Source organism: Amia ocellicauda, unplaced genomic scaffold (genome assembly GCF_036373705.1).
Source record: "Amia ocellicauda isolate fAmiCal2 unplaced genomic scaffold, fAmiCal2.hap1 HAP1_SCAFFOLD_30, whole genome shotgun sequence".
In the NCBI taxonomy this organism is placed as follows: Eukaryota; Metazoa; Chordata; class Actinopteri; order Amiiformes; family Amiidae; genus Amia; species Amia ocellicauda.
This window is the reverse complement of record NW_027102865.1, coordinates 1,516,203-1,538,489: the sequence shown is the minus strand read 5'-3', so window position 1 is coordinate 1,538,489 and position 22,287 is coordinate 1,516,203. Positions and strand designations below refer to the sequence as shown.

At 40.4% G+C, this 22,287-nt stretch overlaps 2 non-coding genes and 5 pseudogenes across 2 annotated transcripts; 6 read left to right on the top strand and 1 right to left on the bottom strand.

Annotated features, from left to right (window-relative positions):
* Positions 1 to 3,751: 3,751 nt before the first annotated feature.
* Positions 3,752 to 3,866, bottom strand: LOC136729264 (U5 spliceosomal RNA). Its single transcript, XR_010808877.1, has one exon. It is a non-coding gene; the product is annotated as a U5 spliceosomal RNA (small nuclear RNA).
* Positions 3,867 to 20,392: 16,526 nt separating this feature from the next.
* Positions 20,393 to 20,511, top strand: LOC136729237 (uncharacterized; annotated as a pseudogene).
* A 218-nt stretch (positions 20,512 to 20,729) lies between these two features.
* LOC136728844 (uncharacterized) lies at positions 20,730 to 20,848 on the top strand (annotated as a pseudogene).
* A 217-nt stretch (positions 20,849 to 21,065) lies between these two features.
* Positions 21,066 to 21,184, top strand: LOC136728959 (uncharacterized; annotated as a pseudogene).
* Positions 21,185 to 21,408: 224 nt separating this feature from the next.
* LOC136729387 (5S ribosomal RNA) lies at positions 21,409 to 21,527 on the top strand. The gene has a single exon (XR_010808988.1). It is a non-coding gene; the product is annotated as a 5S ribosomal RNA (ribosomal RNA).
* Positions 21,528 to 21,739: 212 nt separating this feature from the next.
* Positions 21,740 to 21,858, top strand: LOC136729222 (uncharacterized; annotated as a pseudogene).
* A 215-nt stretch (positions 21,859 to 22,073) lies between these two features.
* On the top strand, positions 22,074 to 22,192 carry LOC136729217 (uncharacterized; annotated as a pseudogene).
* The last annotated feature ends 95 nt before the right edge of the window (positions 22,193 to 22,287 follow it).

Here is a 22,287-nt window from a genome sequence, read left to right as displayed (position 1 = left end):
GGTGTATGCTCTTAAACTTGTCTTACACTAGTTCATAGTAAAATCTGTACTTGGCGAAGCAGCTATGCAAAGGCAGTCTTTTCTCCATTAATACCTTGCTTAAGCATTACATTGATGTGGCACAACTGGACTGAAATGTGAAGTATTTGCTCAAAAGTCAAATTTAAATGAGACATGAAAGTTTATATTGTCAAGGATCCCATGGCACTATTCATTATTATTATGTATTAATATGTCTGAAGCATTAATCCAAGGTGATTTACAAGGTGTTGTTGAAAGAGTGACGTGGCTGAATTCTAAGTCAGGCTTCCCTCAATCAGGTCTAACAAATTTGTTATGACTCCACCTTTACTGCTGTGTAGTAATCTGCTGGTACAAAATGGCTGCACCCCAGAGGGTGGTGGGTGAAGTGAGTCTGTAGAGCACTTTGGGATCTTTCCAGCTGCTACATGTAAGGTATTATTATTTATTAATAAATTAACTCTAGTCTCTGAAACTAAAACAAAGGCCAAAGGAACATTTCAAATGCTAACCCTTTGTGTTCTATACAGTTAAAAAGGAGAGTTAGAAATTTTGTACAACAGCATTTACATACCATATATGGCTTCCACCTTTAAGCGATCCAGAGGTGTCTTTTTCTCCGAAGTTGGATCTCTCTTGCTGCCACCACCACGAAGATTGCTCTTTAATAATGTTGGAAAGTCAAAGACAGCAACCGTCAGGGTTCTTGCATATGACGTATTCGTGCTGCACCTCTCTGCAAGGATCCAGGACAGTTTGTCAATGTAAACTCCAGTGCCTGGGAATATTTCCACCTAAAAGACAATGGTAAATAAAAAACAAGTTTATCCCCAAACTATTCTTATATTATGTTAAGTGGAATACATTATCAGTAAGGCTGTGATTTTGTTACAGAAATGTGTTATTAAAGACCACAGTATGTCTCAATTCTAAGTTTATTAATTTACAGACATAATAAAGTCAGTGAATCTGTGACACCCATAATTCAATTACATTCTTATTATCAACTATAACTATGAATATAACTGATAATGTAGCATCATTAGATTGTTTACAACCAATATTTGTTTTCAATATATATATTTTTACCTTGTCTTTGTAATATTGTAGACCAAGAGTGTTATACCTGTTTTGGTGATTCTTTGTCAGATTCAGAACAATTTGCTGTGGGGCTGTCAGAACCACTTGATGGTGACACACTTTTGTCTTCATTGCTGATAAATGTGGCTTTTGTTACAATTTTTTTCAGATTGTCCAAAAGGTCTGGAATCTCTGGAGAAAAAAACCTTAGTATTAAATGATAATCATTTCTAGTAATATATTTAATACAAAGTGAAAACAAAACCATCAATGCCTGCAATTATACTTGAGAGACTTGCTCTATGTTATTGGCAAACTGATCTTTTTGTGGGTCATTAACATTAGCTACGAAAAAAATAAAAAAGATAAAATACAAGAATTACCAGGTCTAATGTAATGCATATAGTCATTAATGTAGGATTATGAAGTTATGTTGAAAAACTTTATTTAATAATCAGTATTATTAAACTATTAGACAGTGCACATTAAGAGTCTGTATTGTGGTTCTAGATTACTTCAGTATGATCAACTATAATACATTACTCTGGAATCTAAATTACTGAAGAATAACATTTATCAAGGTAAGGAATTATTTGCTATAAATAAAAAAACTTACCATCAACCATACGGTTTCGAAGACATTGGTTTTCATTTTTAAGTCTTGTGTTTTCCTTTTCGAGCTGCTTAACTTTTTGCTGTAGCTCAACTTCACTGGACTCTTTAAATGTCTGTAGAATATGACGGGATCTAATTCTTGAAGCTCCATCGGTTTTCTTTCTTATTTTGTGCTGTATTCAGAGAGGAAAAGAGTTTAAAATGAATATATATATATATGAATATGATTTAAAAAAAACAATCCTGCAATACATTTATTTAATATGTGCAGTAATTATCTCACCGGTAACTGTGGTTCATCAAGGTCACTATCATCTGAAATTTGAAGTTTTTTGTTTGGTTTAGGTACTCTCTTCATTTTAGGACAGGGCATTTTTGTTAGGTCATTAAGTTTTCTTCTTAGTTCGCCTTCTTTTCCTAAAATAAAAATAAAATAAATAAAACCCTGCATTATGTCCACAGATATTTGGGGATTATATTTATGTGTCATAAAAATACTGTGCTTTGACCATACAAATTAAGATGAACAGCCAACACTGAATCAAAACTGAAGTTAAATTATATCTGGTTTAATTTATTTTGTGATTTGGGGGATTTTATTGTAAAGCACAACACACAATAAATCGTTCTTACAAATGCCAGTCAAGTATGACGAGTTTTTAGCGCCCTCACCACCACCTACCATGTTATAAGAGTATGTTAGAAGTACAACACATTAATAACTTAAACATTCATTTCAAATATACTGTGATTGTATATATCAAATAGCATGTAAAGACTTTAATGTTTTTTTTTTAAATAAACATTGTTACCAGTCATAATGATCTGCGCTTCATGGACAGGCCATCCACCTTTTGGAGGTTTGTTCGTGTCTCTCCACTCTGCTCTGAAGTTTCGAGTCGTCTCTTCGTCATCATCAGCAATGCTGAATAAATCAAAATTGCGAAAGCAAGCAGTGGGAATCACGCTGTAAGAGTCTTTGTCGACCCCGCTTTCCCACTTCACCAACGCGTGCATCACCGCCATACTACCTTCACCTTCTCGTCCGTTTTTTCTGCGCCTTTTTCCCCCGACAAGTCACGGCACAAAAAACAGTCCCGCTCTGCATTCTGGTACTTGGCGTTCTTAATAACACCAACAGGGTGTAATCGCATAGACCACTCGAGTATAAAGTACTACATATCCCATCAGTTACAGTTTTTTTTCATCTTCTGAAACTGCAATTTAGCACTTTCAACTGTTTCTTAGTGATTCCTAGAATTACTAACCGGTATTGTAGTCAATGTGTTTATAACCTTTTTTGTTTAACGATTTGTGTGTTATCCTATGGGATCCCATGGTCTTTGATTTGGTCACGGAAGTGATTTGTCTTTGATTTGTTGATCTAGAGTTGAATTTTAATTAGTTTTTCCCTTTTGTATAATTAGTGTAGTGCTACATTTAGTCTTTGTTTTTAAATAAATTTGACAATTTATATCTTTGGAATTGGTGTCTGCGTCCAATTATTACAGAAATTGAGTTCTACAAGACTCCAGGATTCGTGATAAGGTGATACTATGAATTCACTTCTTTAATTGAAATGTATAAGTGTACCTTACGCTACATATATGTATGTATGTATGTATGTATGTATGTCCAATTGCTTTGACAATACAAATGAATTGAATTGAGAGGGAGAGAGAGAGAGAGAGAGAGAGAGAGAGAGAGAGAGACAGACAGACAGACTGACAAACAGAAAAACAGACAGACACAGACACACACACACACAGAGCCAGCCAGCCAGCCAGCCAGCTCAGCGATGACATCACGAGCCTCTCTCAGCTGACTGCTATGACATCACAGAGCACGTACATTCCGTTGCTTGCCGTCTGTCAACCACTCAGTCACTGCCAGCCAGACTGGCTGGCTGGCTGGATGGGGGGGCTGCTTGCTGCTGCTGCGTACCTTAGCAAGCTTATTTGCTTGACCGGCCTTCCTACTCCTCTGCCCACATGCCCACCTATGCCCGATCTGCTGTTCACCTGGATCACAGCTCCGCCCCAACAAGGCAGAGCCCCCCAAGAATGGTACAAACTCACCCACGATCCCCTCCACGGAAAGCTTTAGCAAAAGGCAAAAGCGTTATACGTAATGAAGAGGAACCCGAGTCCAAGACGCATCCGACCAGCCATACATATTTGTGTGTATTAAAGATCACATTTTCTTACATTTAGTTTTTCTGTACTTTATTACATCTTATTGTGATTTATAAAAGTATTGTTTCTTTTCCATATGTATGTATGTATGTGTGTGTGTGTGTGTGTGTGTGTGTGTCTGTCTCTGCGTGAAAGTTATTGTGTGTGTCTGTACGTGTGTGTGCCTGTCTCTGTGTGAAAGTGTGTGTGTGTGTGTGTGTGTGTGTGTGTATATGTCTCTCTGTGAAAGTGTGTGTGTGGGTGTGACAGTGTGTGTGAGTGTCTGTCTGTCTGTCTGTCATGTAACTCGCACATCTGTGAGGGCACCATTTTTGCAGAAGAGATGTACACATTTTGGAGCAACATATGCTGCCATCCAGACATCATCTTTTCCAGTGACGTCCCTGCATTTTCAAACAGATCACATTTTATTACACTTTGTTTATCTGTACTTTATTACATCTTATTGTGATTTATACTTGTAATGTTTCTTTTCCATATATATGTATGTACAGTGGGGGAAAAAAGTAATTGATCCCCTGCTGATTTTGTACATTTGCCCACTGACAAAGAAATGATCAGTCTATAATTTTAATGGTAGGTGTATTTTAGCAGTGAGAGACAGAATAACAACAAGAAAATCCAGAAAAATGCATTTCAAAAAAGTTATAAATTGATTTGCATGTTAATGAGGGAAATAAGTATTTGACCCATTTTCAATGCCCTGGCTTAGGGTTCTCACCCATGATTTGACGGTACATGGCCCCGTCCATCGTCCCTTTGATGCGGTGCAGTTGTCCTGTCCCCTTAGCAGAAAAACAGCCCCAAAGCATAATGTTTCCACCTCCATGTTTGATGGTGGGAATGGTGTTCTTGGGGTCATTCCTCCTCCTCCAAACACGGCGAGTTGAGTTGATGGCAAAGAGCTTGATTTTGGTCTCATCTGAGACCACTTTCACCCAGTTCTCCTCTGAATCATTCAGATGTTCATTGGCAAACTTCAGACGGGTCTGTACATGTGCTTTCTTGAGCAGGGGGACCTTGCGGGCGCTGCAGGATTTCAGTCCTTCACGGCATAGTGTGTTACCAATTGTTTTCTTGGTGACTATGGTCCCAGCTACCTTGAGATCATTAACAAGATCCTCCCATGTAGTTCTGGGCTGATTCCTCACCGTTCTCATGATCATTGAAACTCCACGAGGTGAGATCTTGCATGGAGCCCCAGACTGAGGGAGACTGACAGTTATTTTGTGTTTCTTCCATTTGCGAATAATCGCACCAACTGTTGTCACCTTCTCACCAAGCTGCTTGGTGATGGTCTTGTAGCCCATTCCAGCCTTGTGTAGGTCTACAATCTTGTCCCTGACATCCTTGGACAGCTCTTTGGCCATGGTGGAGAGTTTGGAATCTGATTGATTGATTGCTTCTGTGGACAAGTGTCTTTTATACAGGTAACGAGCTGAGATTAGGAGCACTCCCTTTAAGAGAGTGCTCCTAATCTCAGCTTGTTACCTGTATGAAAGACACCTGGGAGCCAGAAATCTTGCTGATTGATAGGGGATCAAATACTTATTTCCCTCATTAACATGCAAATCAATTTATAACTTTTTTGAAATGCGTTTTTCTGGATTTTCTTGTTGTTATTCTGTCTCTCACTGCTAAAATACACCTACCATTAAAATTATAGACTGATCATTTCTTTGTCAGTGGGCAAACGTACAAAATCAGCAGGGGATCAAATACTTTTTTCCCTCACTGTATGTATGTATGTATGTATGTATGTAAGTGTGTGTGTGTCTGTCTCTGTGTGAAAGTGTGTGTGTGTGTCTGTCTGTGAAAGTGATTGTGTGTGAAAGTGTGTGTGTCTGTCTGTCTGTCTGTGAAAGTGTGTGTGTGTGTGTGTGTGTGTGCGTGTGTCTGTCTGTGAAAGTGTGTGTTTGTGTGTGTATGGGTGTGACAGTGTGTATGAGTGTCTGTCATGTAACTCGCACATCTGTAAGGGCACCATTTTTGCAGAAAGAGATGTACACATTTTGGAGCAACATATGCTGCCATCCAGACATCGTCTTTTCCAGGGACGTACCTGCATTTTTCAGCAGGATAACGCCAAACCACATTCTGCCCAGATTTCAAGCGCATGGTTGCGTAGGCAGAGAGTGCGGGTGCTAGCATGGCCTGCCTGCAGTCCTGACCTGTCTCCGAATTGAGAATGTGTGGCGCACTATGAAGTGCAAATTAAGACAACGAAGGCCCTGTGCAGTTGCGCAGCTGAGGAAATGCATAATGGATGAATGGGGGAAAATCCCGCTTGCTAAACTTAACCAAGTGGTGTCTTCAGTGCCCAAGTGCTTAATAAGTGTTATTAAAAGAAAAGGTGATGTTACATAGTGGTAAACAGTCGACTGTCCCAACTTTCTTGGTTTCTTTTCACTGCTAATGAGATGCTGTAGAGTGAGTTAGTTATATTGCTTTCAGGAGCTCTAATCGTATTGATGAGTTCATGCAGCATTTGTAATTGAATTTCAAAAAGAAATCTTTGCTGTCTGGCCTGTGTGTATGAGATGTACTCTGTCAATCTTTGGCTAACAACTGAAACATTGGTAGAACAGAAATGGCAACATAAAAAAGAAAAGTACATTTTAAAAGAGCACATTAAATAGGACGAATATACAGTTTTTTACAATCACTTTGTCACTAATTTCAGAACCTTGATGTCATTTTTCAAAACTCTAGACACAAAACTCAAAACGGTCATCACTTGTAACACAGGCTGTCCAATGTTCAAAACATTGCATTGTGCATTCATATCTTTAAAGAAACCTTGCACTTGCAGACTTGTTGGTTCAAATAACTCATTTATCATGAAATACCATAGTAACATAGTAACACAGAAGATACCGATAGTTTCACTGTGTAGTTGTTCGTACAATCATTAAATATTGTAGTACAAAATATGTGATACATGTTTCATTATGGTACTACACATAAATACATCACTGTAAAAGGACTAGTAGAGAGAATACTACAGACACAGTGGAATCATTGAACAAAATCTGAAATGTATTGATGCAATACAATCAAATCACACCATAGGTTTCTTTGAATCCATGCAACAATAATTAGCTACAAAAAAGAACAAAACTACAGTAAAATGTCAACTGCAGTGTTCCTCACCTGGCTTAGTGTAAAAAGCAAAACAAAGGATTGATTACTGTACTTCTAAATTTCCATCAGCCCTGTGTTCAGGTTCAGGTTCTCACAACCATTTTTCACAAGAGGCATCTTGAAACTGAACATACCTGAACATACTCAGTCATCAGCTGCTTCACTCTGTCTGCATTTCTTTCAAAAGGCACACTATACTCTGTGCTACACATTGGTATGCAGTATACAGTCATTTGACAATTGAGAGTAGCCTAATGTTTAGTGCATGCTGAAGACTTGCCGCTTCTCAGTACGGACATTTCTGATGATTGAGGCCACAGTTGATCCTGAGTTGATTCTGAGGTTTGATTGAATCTTTGTAGCTGCCTCAGTCATGGTCATGCCATGATTTACAACATGTTCTACAACTATTTCTCGGATTTCACTGGACACTATTTGCTGTTGCTGCCGCTGTCTGGTCCGTGGCCTTGTCCTCTACCACGTTCCCCCAACACCTCTCAAATGAGGCCCATGGCTGCCTCTCTGGTGAGGCCTAAGCCCTCCTCTATGACGAGGCCCACGACCACCTCTCAGAAGGGGTGCATGTCCCCTTCCATTCCTTTGACCACCACGTCTTCCTCCTCCCACTGCTTGACCTCTATTGTGACCTGGATCACCTGCCGGCTCCATGTTATCACTGTGTTGCTCGGGTGGATAGCACTCATTTCACTCGATACTCGTACCACAATGTGAAATCAATCATCAATAACCAGTTGGCAGTATTGGAAAAGCAATTACAAGGGCCTGCATACATACAGTAATGTCAAATCTGATGTGGAAGAACAATCATCTTCAACCAGGTTGGAGCGTTAGTTGCAATGCCTTTAATACACGCAGCGTGGAGAGGAACAGTGACTCAAGAAGATCCCAAAGTCGCTCTGCCTTCATTTTAACAGTCAGAGCTTTTATACACAAAAATCAAAGAGCTGGTTATAATCAGAAAGTCATTACTATGTTATCTTAAAAGTTAGCTAAGCAGAATTTATATCATTATAGGACAGAGTTCATAGATCAACACATGGATTAGGGAGCAGGCACTTCAATCATACTGTTTGACATTGTCTCCAAGATTCTCATCGTAAATAACAAACAGAAATCAAACTACCTTCTGGCCTGACCTTCTAGCTTGACCTTATCTTTCTTAAGTATACAAGAGAGAAAAACAGGTATTAGAGAAAGAATTTCTAACTTTCCTTCCACACTGAAAACATGGTGTGGAAAAGTGCTACATGATGATGAATGATGATGAAATATTACATCCATAGATAATGTAGTCCAACTGGTTCATGCTCCTCGGTTATTGGTGTCAATGGATCTCATTATCCTGAAACTGTCATGATCGAAACATGGAATACTGTTCGTCAGTTTCCATAAAACTATGAATTAAGAGTAATGCAACAGTCACTTATCATTTTGAGCAGCTGTATCAATTGATAGTTAGATCTTTGTAATGAAATGAATAGACAGTGATCTCAGATGTAATGTGTGAATTGCATTTTGAAATGGTAATACTTTGACGTTAAGTTGTATCATTTTAGTTCAATGAACAAATGATCTGAGGTTGATGTGTATTGTATCCAAGCAATTGAAAAATGTGCATTTTGATCATCGGGTGTGAGTTTTGTGTCTAGAGTTTTGAAAAATGACATCAAGGTTCTGAAATGAGAGCCAAAGTGATTGTAAAAAAGTGTAATATCAGGGGACAGTGGCTATTACTGATCTGGCCTTCCGTGGCCTCTGTATTAATGTAACAGGTCACATTGTATGTGTACACTGATACTTGATAGTATAATATAGTACAAGTAAAAAACATACATAGGTATCATAGAAGTATTTTGCAGAAATGATTATGGATAGTTATCAAAATGGAGAGGAAATGCTAAATCCAGTCTCCCCAGGCTGAGCTTCTATTGCTACACCTGCTAAGTGGCTGCTGGCCCCACTATATGGATAGAGCCACACCAAGTACAAGAGTCTCCCCATTGCTATTTATATCTCCCTATCCAGTCTTCTATACGTGTCAGGTATACAAGTGTGTGTGTGTGTGTGTGTGTGTGTCTGTCTGTCTATCTGTCTGTCTGTGAAAGTGTGTGTGTGTGTGTGTGTGTGAAAGTGTGTGTGAGTGTCTGTCTGTCTGTCTGTCATGTAACTTGCACATCTGTTAGGGCACCATTAATGCAGAGATGTACACATATTGTTTATTTTCCATATATATGTATGTATGTATGTATGCATGTCCAATTGCTTTGACAATACAAATGCACTGAATTGAGACAGAGAGAGAGAGAGAGAGAGAGAGAGAGAGAGAGAGAGGTGCTAAGGCACATTTGTAACATAAATTAGGGAACATTTGAAACATGCTTAGGGAACATTCATAAGAACATAAGAACATAAGAAAGTTTACACACGAGAGGAGGCCATTCGACCCATCATGCTCGTTTGGTGTCCATTAATATCTAAGTGATCCATGGATCCTATCCAGTCTATTTTTAAATGTTCCCAAACTTTCAGCTTCTACCACTTTCCATCTTGAATGCCTTGAAGCCCAATTTCCATTTGTTGTCCCCTGGTGCGTGTGTCCCTGCTGATCTGGAAAAGCTCCTCTGGTTTGAGGAACCTTTCATGATTTTGAAGACTTGGATCAAGTCCCCACGTAATCTCCTCTGTTCCAGGGTGAAAAGGTTCAGTTCCCTCAGTCTCTCCGAGTAGGACTTTCCCTTCAGACCTGGAATAAGTCTGGTTGCTCTCCTCTGAACTGTCTCTAAAGCAGCAATATCCTTCTTGAAGTGTGGTGCCCAGAACTGTACACAGTATTCCAGATGAGGTCTAGCGCATTGTACAGTCTTAACATTACTTAAATTCTACACTTTTGACGATATACCCTAGCATTCTGTATGCCTTTTGTATTGCTTCCCCACATTGTTTGGATGGAGAAAGTGAATCCACATAGATTCCTAGGTCTTTCTCATGCATTACTTCATCTAGATCTGTACCTCCCATAGTGTAATTATAGTGGACATTTTTGTTTTACTGCATGTATTACCTTGCACTTGTCCACATTGAATTTCATTTGCCAGGTGTCAGCCCACAACTGAATTTATCTAAGTTCCTCTGAATAGCATGTGCTGCCAAGATTGTATCTGCTAAGCCACCTATTTTAGTATCATCTGCAAATTTGACAAGGTTGCTAAGTATCCCAGAGTCCAGATCATTAATATAGATTAGAAAAAGCAAAGGCCCTAGTACTGATCCCTGTGGAACTCCACTAACAACCTCACTCCAGTTAGAAGTGACTCCTCTAATCTGTTTCCTATACATCAACCAGTTCATAATCCATCTACTTACATGACCCTGAATGCCTACAGCTTCCAATTTGAGGATCAGTCTTTGGTGTGGAACCTTATCAAAAGCTTTTTGGAAATCTAAGTATATCATATCATATGCTTTCACGTGATCTACAGCTGCAGTTGCATGTTCAAAAAAATGTATTAAGTTAGTAAGACATGATCTGCCTCGTCTAAACCCATGTTGACTATCTCCAAGAATATGGTTTTCATTGAGATGCTCCTCTATTTTCTGTCTAATCATTTTTTCCAACATTTTACAGGTGATGCAGGTGAGACTGATTGGTCTGTAATTTCCTGGCTCAGTTTTGTCCCCTTTCTTGTGGATTGGTATGAAATTTGCTGTCTTCCAGTCAGTGGGAACATCCCCTGTTCTAAGTGTCATTAGAAATAATCGAGTTAACGGCCTATACATAATTTCCCTCATTTCTTTAAGTACTGTTGGAAATATCCCATCTGGCCCAGGTGATTTGTTTGATTTTAATTCTGCTAGTCCCTTTAGTACCTCCTCCTCATTTATCCTGATCTCTCTTAGGGTTTGACTGGATTGATTGTCAACCTGTGGCATGTCATCTGTTTTTTCTTTTGTACAAACCTCTGTGAAATACTCATTTAGAATATTTGCCACATCTTGTTCGTTTTCCAAGATACCTCCATTTTTGCCCTTTATCTGTTTCACCTCCTCCTTAATTGACCGCTTGCTGTTGTAATTTTGAAGCTCATTGCATTGGTTGTAGCTCCAAGAGCTATGTTTCTTTCTATTTCCCTCTTTGCTTTCCTGATCCCTTTCTTAAGATCTCTTTGCAGCTCAACATATTCTATGTATTTTGTTTCATCACCATCCCTTTTGTATGTGCTATACAACATTTTCTTCCTCTTTATATTTTTTTGCATGCCTCTGGTTTGTATGTATGTATGTATGTATGTATGTATATATGTATGTGTGGAAGGAAAGTTAGAAATTCTTTTCTCACAACTGTTTTTCTCTCTTGTATACTTAAGAAAGATAAGGTCAAGCTAGAAGGTCAGGAGGCCATAAGGTAGTTTGATTTCTCTTTGTTATTTACAATGAGAACCTTGGAGACAATGTCAAACAGAATGACCTACGTGCCTGTTCCCTAATACCATGTATAGACCTATGAACTCTGTTCGATAATGATATATGTTCTGCTTAGTTAGCCTTTAAGATAACATAGTAATGACTTTCTAGCATGTATGTATGTATGTATATATATATATATATATATATATGTATGAATGTATGTATGTCCAATTGCTTTTGACAATACAAATGAATTGAGAGGGAGAGAGAGACAGACAGACAGACTGACAAACAGAAAAACAGACACACACACAAACACACACACACACAGAGCCAGCCAGTCCGCCAGCCAGCCAGCCAGCCAGCCAGCTCAGCGATGACATCACGAGCCTCTCTCAGCTGACTGCTATGACATCACAGAGCACGTACATTCCGTTGCTTGCCGTCTGTCAACCACTCAGTCACTGCCAGCCAGACTGGCTGGCTGGCTGGATGTGGGGGCTGCTTGCTGCTGCTGCGTACCTTAGCAAGCTTATTTGCTTGACCGGCCTTCCTACTCCTCTGCCCACATGCCCACCTATGCCTCTACTCCAAGATACTTATACAATAGAAAAACTATGGTAATAATAATATAGCCCAAGACAAAAAATATTAATCTTTCTAGACTGTATTAAAGTTCAGCACTTCGGAAAAATAGAATTATTTTGTATTTCAATAAAACAAAAATTATTACTGGTATCCACACACCCAACCAATGTAAATGTCACGGACGGTGTTAATTAGCTCCTTAATCACCATTACTTATTATATTTATATTTCACTTCACTTTATGCAATATGGCTTGTGTATTTTGTTTGGTTCTATATTGCCATTATTTTGTGTGTTGATTATCTTTCACTTTATTGTTTAATTTGTTATTCACTTAGTATTATTTTGATTGTTTGCACGCGTGCCTTATTATTTTTGTTTCTTCTTTCTTTCACAACTCACCTGGGTCCACCTGCACTCTTCACACGCGTCCCCACTTAATCACCCTGCCCTGGGAGAGGAGAGGATTATCTGCTATAGTCCACTTTCCAATGTGGGAGGTCTCTGCGGCTCATATCTCATTCAATTATTTATTAATTTATCCTACATCAAGTTTATTTATTTTCCCACGTTTCATTCAATCACCATCAGAAGCTCTCTGTGCTAAAAGTGGCAGCACATTTGTCTCACACACATCAAACTCGCCTTTTCCTGCTTCCCAAGCCTTATCAACTTACTCAGACCCTCGTCAACTTACTCAAACCCTCTTCAACTTTGGTTAACATTGCTCTGCATTCTAACAGCTATTCTTTCTCCTATTCTTAATTTCTTACAAGAAATGTATTCAGGTTTTTTTATCAATATGTTTTATTTATATTTATACAGATGTCACTCCATTATTCGTTTATTGAAGTCATATATGTACCTAACAATATATTAGCCAATAGGCCATTGATCTCAATAATGATTCCCATAATCCTAGGACACCTTCTCTTTTACTCTTCCTTTCCATTCTTACTTTTCTCCTGTAAAGCATTTTATATTACTTGAGCTTACTTATTCTATAGTTGTAATCTTATACTTCTGCGGTATCTTACCCTTTTCCTACATCACTCATCTTAAAACCATGGTCTACTTTGACTTTCATTTCAGGTATTATATGCTAGGCACCAATAACCAAACATTTTCTGAAAGACTGTAACATGTCACCAGACTGTTTACATTCTCCTGCTTTCACAGGCTGTCAGGGCTGCACCAGGCTCTCTTCTAGCCTTTCGTTTCCTTGAATTTGACTTTTGACAGAGCTTGTCCATAACATGATGTTTAACAAACAAATTCTGGTTCTTCTTGTGGAGACACCATGACTATTTATGTATTACTATTATTATCCATCTGTTTATTCAATGTATATTTTGGATTACTTTTCTTATAATAGTCTTTCTTTCTGATTTCTGATGCTTGAGGCACTCTGTATAGAGCCAAAGATCCTCATGAATATGATAAATCTGTTGTTACATTTTTAAATATAATTCTAAAATGATTGCCAAAACATAGACATTTACCTTATATCACCTTCAAACTATACATATTCATAAACACACAAAGCACATACACATTGATATCTAAAGATAATTCAGATATCCGATCTGTGGCATGTTTTATTGACCCTGCAGTGTCTCAAACAGCCCTTATAACTTATTATTTAAGCTTATGATTATTTAGAATAAAATGTCAAATAATCCCACTCGATTATTTCATTATTTCACTATCTCAGTTTTCTTGATCCATTGTGAAAAAGTTCTGTTATTTCCTCCTCATCTGTAGAGGCTACATTAGCCCACTCCCCGGTCTGATATTCTCGTAGTAACTGTATCCAAATGTTGGGCGGACATTTAGCCTTCACGATGATGTGTACATCGTGCGGGTGAAGGAGGTGAATAACCATCTTTTCATCTAGAATATCCCAAAAAGTTGTGTTACCCTGGTTTGGTTTTAATTTTGGGAGGGACGCCCATATCATTTCTTTTTCTCCTGGGGAGAAGGGGACATGGGTTTTAGTCGTATAGACTATTGATTGACCTTCCTCTTTACTCTGTCTAGTTTTGACTTGCATGGGTGCAGCTGGGACCGTTTTCAGAGCGGTCAGATCTGGATACAATGTATTATTATAACCAAAATCAGTGATTGATTTATATTCCGGATTATATGGGGGAGGAGCGCTAGCAAAACCTCCTTTTTCATATTCCCATGCTTTGCGATCTAAATCATCCCAATCGGGCCTGTCGTCCTCGGAGTGATCTGTGTCGCGACGCGCTCCTAACACGGCAGCACATCGCGCACCTACACCTTCACCTTTTCTGACCACTTTTCTTGCCCTTCTAATTTGCCTTGTAGTTCTATTAATTCTATCGTATTTTTCACAACTTCTTCTCTCAATTCACATTACTGTTTATGATGATCTTCCATTTCTGTTATTTTCTTTTCTTGATTCTCACCAACCTGACACAATATCACAATTCCTTTCTCTGTCTTATCTGGTTGTTGTTGCTTCCACCAGTCCCGGTGCTCCTTCGGAGACCAGTCTTTCTCCCAACTTCCTTCCAACATTTTCTTCTCTACATTCTGTTTTTTTATTTCTCAAAAAACCAATAATGCTGGTGTCACTCACTGTGACGATTTATCTGAAATATTACATTATTATATATTATATTATGTATATATATTATAATAAAAACAAACACTCCAGTAAGGTACGGACACCCGTACATGACACTGGCTAAGGTAAGGGAACCCATAAACAACCATAAGCACCCCCGGACCTAGGACAGACTGTAACTTGCTAACTTGCTAACTGTTTTGTTTGCTTCACATCGTTTGCTGCTAGTTGCATGCCAAACGAGTTCGTTCTGTCCAAAATATAAGCTTTTTTCTTCTAATAAACTCAATAAAAATACAGTGCACTAGCAACTATTTCCCTTTCAAAAGTTGTAGTCCCGTTTCAGTTAAAACAAAATGTGTTCTTCAAACAAAGAAAATACTTGTGTTTCTTTTCCCTCTTTACCTGCTCTTATCACAAAGCTTCTCAACACAATCTCAGGTGCAGGTGCACTCTGCGCTATCCTTTGCCCGAGCTTTGTCCAGGAAAACTCACTGTAGCCATCTTAGTTCAACACGGGCTCTCCTTACCTGCGAGTCACACGGGTCCAGTTCACTTTGCAAGTGAACAGTCTCTTCTCAGAAACAATAAGGAAACTTGGAAAGAAACACAATCCCAGGTCGGTGTTAAAAAAAAGTTCTTTGTTTTCATATTAAAAGAAAACATTTGTATTTTCTCTGCACACTTCACAGCTCCAATTAGCACACTCAACTAATCCCTGCCCCCCTCAGAACCGTCACTAAAGAAAGGTACTCACAGTCATTTTAAATATGACATCCTGTAGTGTTTGTTTTCAAAATATGATCTTATTATCACTTGAACCAAATAAATCCTTTGACCCACTAATACCAAATTACAGTTATGGGGGCCACAGATGTGATTTGAAAATACGATCTTCCATGTCTTTCTGTTGTGTTTTGACCTGGGGATCTGTAATTGTCCAAGTTGCTACTGCACATGTACTTATTTAATATTAAATGTGTTATTTAATTAGGCTTGGTTCTGGTGAGCATGTACAAGACGTCAGCTTTTTAAATAACTGTGTGTATTGGATCATACACATTTTAGAAATACTCTCTCAAACTTCCCGCATTGGTACCTCACCAGGGAGGTAGAAAACAGCAATAGCATTGAAAAAGTGTGATTGTAGTTCTGCTCTTCTGCAATATATTTCTACAATATCTTTAACATCTTCTTTAACATTGTTTTAAAGGCTGGGACCAATATGGTGGAATATCTCCAACACACGGACATTGAGAGACTCGACCCCTTTGTGCTGCTGCTCAGAGACCAACTCTCAGTTGTCTCTGAGTAGGCTATGGATCAACTTCCTTTCCTAATATGAAGGAGACCATGGATACAAAACCTATGAAAAACAGGTGATTATTGTTATTCTTCTCATTATAAACTACTTAATACATCTCTCGCATAAAGTACAACAGGATAGTGGTGACGTCATTCAGGATTGGATTGCCATTGGTCAAAAGCCCTCTGAGAGAAATTGTGTGGCGACACTCCACACTCTTAGAAGAAATTGTTCTGCACAGAACCATAAAGGGTTCCTCGAGTAATCGCTCTGGTGGATCCCTTTATGGTTCTATGTAGAACCCCTTCAAAGGGGTTACATGAAGAACCCCCAAACATAGCGTTCTATACAGAACCATTCGTTTTAAAATGTTATATATAGAACCCATTCAAAAGGGGGACACGTGCTATACCTGAATTTGTTTTCCAAATACAATCTTTAAAAAATGTATGAGTTCATATATACAAACACACATACACAACGTAGAAATCGCACTACTAGTGAAGTAACTTCATTTACATTATATGCCACAACTCCTCAATTTGGAACGCAAAAACAAGACATCTGATGTAAAAGTGTAAACTAATTACGAACAGCACTTTTGATTTTTATCTTCAATTCAGGGGCTACTTATTCGAACAGTAAACTGTATTCTCTCTTCAGAGTGACTGGAATGTTTTTGCCTACATTCAACTTAAATATGAAAGTTTCCAAAAACGGCATAGTTTTCTTTAAGGCTATTCAATGCCAAACACAAAATTCTCTCTGCTTTCAGTGCTTGTCCTTCAGCACAATTACACAGGTTCATGATGTTCTCATTTCAATACATTGTTTTCTTATTTAAACTATTTGACTTTGAGCTTACATTGAGAATAAAATCACTTTTGCAAGTAAAACCTGGCCAAGAAAGGAAGCAGCACTACAATAAAACAATACACAGAATACAAAGCAGTTCCTTCAAAAGTGAAAGTGATAAAGAGTGATGTCTGTCAGTAAATTACGTTGAGATACATATTGGTTATTTTGAATTAGGAGTCCAACTTCAATAACTTCTATTAACAAGCCAAAATACAGATCAGAATTACGGGTAATTGAAAATAATATGTAGCGCCTAGGTAAGCTTGGATGTGTTCAGAGAAACACTAAAAACGGACCTTCCTCACACCCGTCTTGTTGAGGTGGACGTGGTCATACAGGTGATGTGGCTGGATGTCTCAGTGGTGTGCCAGGTGGACGTTGGGGAGGAGGGCACATCTTCGGGACACTTCTGCGTTGATGGCCTGGATGATGTGCAGGGGCACGTCTGTGCGGGGCAGCAGTGTGGAGATGGTGATTTTGGCAGTTGGGAATTCCTCTGTGGCTTTCGTTGCTACCTGTCTCAGGGCTGAGGCCACATCGCCCCTGCGGGCACTCAGGTCGTTAGTGCCGGTGTGGATGAGGATGTGTTTGACTTGGCAAAGCCTCCTCTTGGAGAGCAGCTCCAGGGCTCTCTGTGCTGTGGAGCACCAAAGCTTTTTCACTTTTCGCCCAGGGAAGAGGCGCCTCTCAACCAGGAACTTCCCATTGGATTCGCTCAGAATGACCACCTCTGCGTTGACCTGCCACTCCGGGTTTGCGTCGGGAGTGGTGGGGGCAGCGGGTGTATTTTGGGGGAGTGGCGTTTCAGGGGGTTGTGTATTAGTGGCAGGTCTGGTGATAGTGGGTGTGTCAGGAGTGGTGGGGAGTGTGGGTGGATCAGTGGGTGCGTCAGGGGTTGTAGGTGTTGTGGGGTCAGTGCAGTGCAGTCTCTGTGCTCCAGTGATGTGTAGCTCCTCTCTTAGCTCCTCCAGCTGGCTCTGCAGGCTCCTTAGCTGGCTGTGCTGGGGTGTCCTGGTCAGCTCCTCCCTCGCTCTGCGCAGCTCCGTCCTCAGGGTTTGGCTCTGCTCCTCCAGGTCTCTCACTGCTGCTCTCAGCTCATGGATCTCAGCCTTGTGCTGCATCTTTAGTCTGTGCATCTCATCCCGGAGCTGATCACACAAGGAGGTCTGGGCCAGGGTGCTCAAGGTCTGCTCCCTGAACTCCGCAAACTCCAGCTCCAGCACTGATAGGCATTCCTTTAGTGTTTTAATGTTGCTGGAGAGTTTTGGGGAGACAGGGGGGCAGTCTGTGGGAGATGGGGCACTGTCTGGCTCCGTGTGGCTGGGGGCAGACTGCAGGGTGGCCGGCTCTGGCTCGTGTTTCTCTACCTCAGTCTGCTGCTTTGAGGTGTGGAAGCCGAGAGATAATTGGTCCAGGCTGCTCTCGCTGCCCTGCACCATGATGGTCCCGTTGTGGTATACATTAAAAGTGAGCATCACACTGTCTGTGTCTTTCTCTACCAGCACTGAGATCTGCCTGCCTCTGCTAATGCCCCTCTTGTTGTTATTGGGGTATGTCTGGCACAGGGTTTTGTGAAAGGCGGTGTAGAACAGTAGATTGTTCTTGACCCTGTTTTCTCCTTTACCGGTGTAGTCTAGGATGAGGGTCTCAGGAGATGCTCTCATCACAGCTTGTTTGTAGTCCTTCTTAGCCTGTGCAGAGCGAATGTCTTCAGGGTATCGGATTTCAAAAGGCAGCTCTGCAGTCAGACTGCTGTTCGATAGATTTGTATCAGTCTCAGTGGCAGTTGGGCTCTCTCCTACTGTCACTCTATTCAAATCGGAGCTCTGCATTTTCATTGGCTGAGTCAACTACTGAGAATGCTTATTTATTTTATTAATACATATTTTTTTGTTTAATTATTTGTCTCTTACCTCCAATTCTTGTCTTCAGCTTTTCTTTTCTGACTTTTCTTCCTGAACTGTCTCTCTGCTTTCTTCTTTTTGTGTTTCTCTTAAAATTATTATTTTTTGAATACTTTATCTTCTGAATTTCTATTCCATGTCTTCTGTGTATGTTTATAGTGCTATATATTCATTTGTAAATCACAAATTAAATCCGCTTATGTATAAAAACAAATGTTTTTTAGGAGCTCATATTCCTCTCTCTCTCTCTTTCTCTCTCTCTCTCTCTCAATTCATTTCATTTGTATTGTCAAAGCAATTGGACATACATACACATACATACATATACACTCACCTAAAGGATTATTAGGAACACCTGTTCAATTTCTCATTAATGCAATTATCTAATCAACCAATCACATGGCAGTTGCTTCAATGCATTTAGGGGTGTGGTCCTGGTCAAGACAATCTCCTGAACTCCAAACTGAATGTCTGAATGGGAATGAAAGGTGATTTAAGCAATTTTGAGCGTGGCATGGTTGTTGGTGCCAGACGGGCCGGTCTGAGTATTTCACAATCTGCTCAGTTACTGGGATTTTCACGCACAACCATTTCTAGGGTTTACAAAGAATGGTGTGAAAAGGGAAAAACATCCAGTATGCGGCAGTCCTGTGGGCGAAAATGCCTTGTTGATGCTAGAGGTCAGAGGAGAATGGGCCGACTGATTCAAGCTGATAGAAGAGCAACTTTGACTGAAATAACCACTCGTTACAAACGAGGTATGCAGCAAAGCATTTGTGAAGCCACAACACGTACAACCTTGAGGCGGATGGGCTACAACAGCAGAAGACCCCACCGGGTACCACTCATCTCCACTACAAATAGGAAAAAGAGGTGAGACATTCAGATGGTAGAGTCAGAATTTGGCGTAAACAGAATGAGAACATGGATCCATCATGTCTTGTTACCACTGTGCAGGCTGGTGGTGGTGGTGTAATGGTGTGGGGGATGTCTTCTTGGCACACTTTAGGCCCCTTAGTGCCAATTGGGCATCGTTTAAATGCTACGGCCTACCTGAGCATTGTTTCTGACCATGTCCATCCCTTTTTGACCACCATGTACCCATCCTCTGATGGCTACTTCCAGCAGGATAATGCACCATGTCACAAAGGTCGAATCATTTCAAATTGGTTTCTTGAACATGACAATGAGTTCACTGTACTAAACTGGCCCCCACAGTCACCAGATCTCAACCCAATAGAGCATCTTTGGGATGTGGTGGAACGGGAGCTTCGTGCCCTGGATGTGCATCACACAAATCTCCATCAACTGCAAGATGCTATCCTATCAATATGGGCCAACATTTCTAAAGAATGCATTCAGCACCTTGTTGAATCAATGCCACGTAGAATTAAAGCAGTTCTAAAGGCGAAAGGGGGTCAAACACAGTATTAGTATGGTGTTCCTAATAATCCTTTAGGTGAGTTCATCGTAGCTCTTAATACTCTCTTTCTGTCTGGAGGAGATATAATTGAAGTATTGTACACGTACCCGGCTACTTTCAACACCCATTGCTGCACTGATATTTTTCCCTCCATTTTTCTTTATCCATTTTTTTTTTGCTGGAAGTTCCGTCAATACCCGTCAGCCTTTAAGAGACATCATGCAGCCAGGCCTCTTGGCTTGCGGCCACACAGTCCTGAACGCGCCCAATCTCATCAGATCTCGGAAGCTAAACGGGGCAAGGGTTCGTCAGTACTTGGATGGGTGACCTCCTGGAGATATCAGGTGCTGCAAGTTATTTCGTCTCCTGGGTAACTTTATCGTAGCTCTAAATACTCTCTTTCTGTCTGGAGGAGATATAATTGAAGAATTGTACACATACCCGGCTACTTTCAACACCCTTTGCTGCACTGATATTGTTCCCTCCATTTTTTTTTCTTTTTTTTTTTTTTTTTGCTGGAAGTTCCGTCAATACCCACCAGCCTTTAAGAGACATCATGCAGCCAGGCTTTTTGGCTTGCAGCCACACCGTCCTGAACGCGCCCGATCTCGTCAGATCTCGAAAGCAAAACGGGGCAGGTCCTGGTCAGTACTTGGATGGGTGACCTCCTGGAGATATCAGGTGCTGCAAGTTATTTCGTCTCCTGGGTAACTTTATCGTAGCTCTAAATACTCTCTTTCTGTCTGGAGGAGATATAATTGAAGAATTGTACACATACTCGGCTACTTTCAACACCCTTTGCTGCACTGATATTTTTCCCTCCATTTTTTTTTCTTTTTTTTTTTATTTTGCTGGAAGTTCCGTCAATACCCTCCAGCCTTTAAGAGACATCATGTAGCCAGGCCTCTTGGCTTGAGGCCACACCGGCCTGAACGCGCCCGATCTCGTCAGATCTCGAAAGCAAAACGGGGCAGGTCCTGGTCAGTACTTGGATGGGTGACCTCCTGGAAATACCAGGTGCTGCTAGCTTTTTCGTCTCCTGGGTAACTTCATCGTAGCTCTTAATACTCTCTTTCTGTCTGGAGGAGATATAATTGAAGTATTGTACACGTACCCAGCTACTGTCAACACCCTTTGCTGCACTGATATTATTCCATCCATTTTTCTTTTTTTTTTTTTTTTTTTTTTTTTTTGCTGGAATTACCGTCAATACCCGCCAACCTTTAAGAGACATCATGCAGCCAGGCTTCTCGGCTTGTGGCCACACTGTCCTGAATGCGCCCGATCTCGTCTGATCTCGGAAGCTAAACGGGGCAGGGCCTGGTCAGTACTTTGATGGGAGACCTCCTAGAAATACCAGGTGCTGCAAGCTTTTTACGTCTCCTGGGTAACTTCATCGTAGCTCTTAATACTCTCTTTCAGTCTGCAGGAGATATAATTGAAGAATTGTACATGTACCCGGCTACTTTCAACACCCTTTGCTGCACTGATATTTTTCCATCCATTTTTCTTTTTTTTTTTTTTGCTGGAAGTTCCGTCAATACCCGCCAACCTTTAAGAGACATCATGCAGCCAGGCCTCTCGGCTTGCGGACACAAAGTCCTGAACGAGCCCGATCTCGTCAGATCTCGGAAGCTAAACGGGGCAGGACCTGGTCAGTACTTGAATGTGAGACCTCCTGGAAATACCTGGTGCTGCAAGCTTTTACGTCTCCTGGGTAACTTTATCGTAGCTCTTAATACTCTCTATCTGTCTGGAGGAGATATAATTGAAGGATTGTACACGTACCCGGCTACCTTCAACACGCTTTGCTGCACTGATATTTTTCCCTCCATTTTTCTTTTTTCTTTTGTTTTTTGCTGGAAGTTCCATCAATACCCTCCAGCCTTTAAGAGACATCATGCAGCCAGGCCTCTTGGCTTGAGGCCACACCGTCCTGAAGACGCAAGATTTCGTCAGATCTCGGAATAAAAACTGGGCAGGGCCTGGTCAGTAATTGGATGGGTGACCTCCTGGAAATACCAGGTGCTGCAAGCTTTTTACGTCTCCTGGGTAACTTCATCGTAGCTCTTAAAACTCTCTTTCTGTCTCCAGGAGATATAATTGAAGAATTGTACACGTACCCGGCTACT